General features: G+C 41.0%; 1 protein-coding gene across 3 annotated transcripts in view; it reads right to left on the reverse strand.

The window, feature by feature from the left end:
* The window catches only part of LOC109856610 (cystinosin homolog), a 20,486-nt gene extending 18,007 nt beyond the window's left edge, over positions 1-2,479 (reverse strand). For 2 of the 3 annotated variants that reach the window (XM_020432070.1, XM_020432071.1), the window contains exons 1-3: positions 2,300-2,478; positions 1,707-2,100; positions 908-1,011 (exon numbers count right to left, since the gene is read on the reverse strand). The gene's annotated coding sequence lies outside the window, so the exon portion shown is untranslated. Of the gene's footprint in view, positions 1-907; positions 1,012-1,706; positions 2,101-2,299 lie in introns of all 3 variants that reach the window. The other variant, XM_020432072.1, reaches the window with a different exon arrangement.
* Positions 2,480-3,781: the final 1,302 nt, after the last annotated feature.

Raw genomic sequence — 3,781 nt, forward strand, 5'->3', positions numbered from 1 at the left:
ACTTATTATCTCACGACGAGAAATTGTCGGAATAATCGAAAGAATCTTCGTTGAATTGCTTAATTCGGTGTAATCATGTTACATTCAGTGTAATCACGTTACCGCAATTAATCGCAGCGAGCGAATAAATCGCGAGCCAAGAAAAATTGAATGTAGATGGTACGAGAAACATCTTACGAAAAAAAAAACAAAAAAAAAACAAAACAAAAAAAAAATGTGGCGATAACTTACGTTACGTTACGTTTTATTGCGCGTGTGCAAAATTGTATTTTGTGCCAGTGACTTACGGCCTATTTGCAGCCGCATTCAACGCCCTCGTTTTCCTCGGTTTCGGACGCGCGCGGTTGCCGATCGCGCAATGCCGAGTGACGGGCTTTCTCCCTCCCGCCCCGATCGATTTTGATTTCACGGCCAGTTTCACGGAAATTAAATCATTGCACGATCGGCGAAAATGACGGATCGCTTTGTCGTAAATTCACGTGGCGCAAAATCCTCATCGCTCGTTCAACGCCGTATAGAGATCGTTTAACGGTACTTTATCGTGACAGATGTATTCCTTTTATAGCGTTTTCTTCGCGATTGAAACGGGTGCGTGAAAATGCGCAAGAGAAATTTCGCGCGAGCATCGTGAGGAATGGCGCAATAGGAGAAATTGATGCTCATTTTGCAATTGTATGTTGGATTAAGGAAAACGGACATTTCCCTTGATGACATTAGGATGACGTTGCAGATTAGACGTGGGTGGGTAATATATATCGTGTATGCGATTCGTTGTCTCTCCGGCGCGTGGTTCATTGTCCATCGCGACGTTATTTCAGCCGATTTAAGCGATTGTGTGTCGGTATTTTATCCCCCCCCCCCCGCTCTTGATTTATCGATAAAAGTTTGCGCCGCAGCGCTCACTCACCTGTCAAATTTCGCTCAGCCGCGACAGTTAAAATCTAGCGTCGTGATATACAGAGACGTCCAATCTCTGGCGCGTTACAACAACCGACTTTCAACCGAGATCGTCTGTAACGAGAAGCTTTTTATTAAAGGTCGACGAAAAATGTGCGCGCGCTCGTAATCAGAAATTGAGAGGAAATCTGCGTCAAAACATTTTTTTATTTTTTTTTTATTTTTTTCACGTTGACAGAAAAAATCCTTAAGTGACTTTGAACGACAGTGACTCGATTGTCTGTTTGTTGATTTTCAGAAGCGACAGATTCGCGAAAAGATTGAATTAAAAGTGTCACTAATTTCAATCAGCGTTGTAATGTCTTGACGGAGAAACTTTTTGCCAACTAGAATTTATAAATCCTTGAAACATCGAAATTACAAAACACAATCTCTAATCTTTGTTCTCTCTCCTAGATATTAATGTTCTGGATTAAATGTCATAAAGCAATAATGTTATCTCAGTTGACGCTATATATGATTATGACTTTACTATCATATGAGATACACATTCTTTGAAATTGATTTTTGTTCTCAGAATAAGCACGGAGTAAACAGGTGTACGCGTATAAAACAATTAGAAAAAAAAAAAAAAAATTAGGTAGAAGCGCGATACTTCACGATATAAGAAGAAAAATATCTTTTTATTTGAAGAAATCTCTTCGTCTTATGAAGTGTGTTTTAATATTTTTTTCATATCTGTGGTTTGTTGACCACACAAAGGTCTCTCAGTATCTGATATACGCGAGATATAAAATAAAGAAACGTACCACTGTGTGTGTGTGCGCGCGCGTCGTTATCGATCGCTCGGTTCAATCGCACGAAGAAACAAAATTGTTACGTATAACGAAGAATTTCTCGATCTCGTTGCATCTGGAACCACGGTACACCAGGACTATATGTACATCATCCTGGCGAGCAAACACCTTCGACCGCGAACTCGGCGTCGTGCGGGAAATCCAGCTTGCTGATGAATGCGGTCACCGAACGAGATGATTTCGACTTCGATCCTCCGGAAATCCGACGCTACGTGAATTTCAACATCTACGCGATTTTCAACGTTCTTTGAACTTCACACAATTTTCCTAGTTTTCTTCGTGCGAAGTTTCTCTTCGTTAAACGATTCCGGGAATCTGTGTGGGACAAGATAATCCCTCGGCGCTCCTATATAGGCGAAAATAAATTTACACCATCAACTTTTTGTGTGACAAAATAAGTTACGGGTTAATATTTCTCTGACAAAAAAAAAAAAAAAACTGTGCGGTTTTAATTGGAGCGTGCGCGAATATTTAAAATCTATATATTGTGTATAAGTGTCAAACCGCGCGACCTTCTCGTGCTTTGCGTAGCAAATCGAGCTCACCGGTAGAAACGCTGGTTACGTGGACGAAGTATCGGCACGCACCGGTACCGATTTTCCTTGAGGATTATTGTTGGTTCTCTCCCGCGTGAGACGAAGCCGCGACGACGAACGTTCACCACACAAACCTTATACGTCCGATCGTACGTACGACTCGCGGACTCTTGCGAAAGCCCGAGCACAAACTCGCACGTATATATATGTATAAACGCGCCTAAGAGAGCCTTCCCCCTCCTCGCTCTCTCGCTGAAAATCTTTTCCCTCCATGCGTGTAAGCGCCCCCCTCCCTCCGGGGGGATCGTATTCTGCTTCCGCTCTTGTTTTCTGCATGAGCGATTGATTGATTCAGTGCGATCGATCGAACGTTTTATGATCTCGATGACGTCACGGATATAAATTTCCTAATGACGCATCGAGATTTCCTTCCGACGGTTTTGCGCGCTCGTCACATTTCTCGAAGAGAAGAGTATATCTCGCTCTCGTTACAATACGCGTGCACGCGCGTGCATGTTGCGCCAACGACGCGCAATTCTCCTCGTCTGAGATATACGTGGGGGTTAAGTGTACGTACGTACGTACATATGTAGATACTACCTGTGCGCGTATGTAAGTTTTAATGAGATTCAAACGCACAAGTTGCCTCTCGCAATTTTTTTTTTCATTCTTTCCTCGAGCAAATTCACTCGGATATAGACGACGATATTCTGTTCAATTTCGATCGAAAACGCGAGATAATAAATATGTTTGTGAATAGTAAATATCGAAGAGAAACGAGAAAGATAAAATCTACCTTATTTTTCGCGCTACGTTAGAATATTAATATTGTAGATAATGGCAGTTGTGTCATTTTTCTCGATTTGTTCCTTTATGCTTGGCACGAAAGAACAAATTAGCTAGTTAGCTAGTTCTTTCTTTTTCACAAACCCGCTAAGTTGCACGCAATGACACAAATAGCAAATTAGATTTTTTATCTCCGAGAGATTATATATTTCGATTCTGCTTTTATATTAGAGATATACTACACAGGTAACGTGAATATCAAATAATTGAACTCTCGAATGTTTTTTTCAAACTTGTACAAAAAAAACTCCTTTATCACGTATAATTATCTAATGAGGTAAGTATATTTGCGGATTACGTTTTCGCGATCTGATTTCGGTTTTCCCAACTCGCCTTGTCTTAATTACATAAATTATTATCGCGCTTAATTGTCGCGCGCGCTTACTTTTCACATTTGTCGTCAAAAGTGTCGATTCATGCTACTTTTTCCGAGAAATTGTACGTTGCACAATATTTCTCGAAAAGAAATAAAAAGGACTGTCGTGTCTTCGAAGCGAGTAAAATCTGATTAAACTCGTCTATTCGTTCTATGATTACGCATAGTTTGTAGATAGCAATTTATTAATTCAACGGATGACAGATCTTGAGTCATTAATGCGTATTGAATTGTTCGCGTGCGTGCATGCGTGCGCGCGCGCGCCGCGT

Source organism: Pseudomyrmex gracilis, unplaced genomic scaffold, assembly GCF_002006095.1.
Source record: "Pseudomyrmex gracilis isolate BER0280 unplaced genomic scaffold, ASM200609v1 scaffold_126, whole genome shotgun sequence".
Lineage (NCBI taxonomy): Eukaryota > Metazoa > Arthropoda > Insecta > Hymenoptera > Formicidae > Pseudomyrmex > Pseudomyrmex gracilis.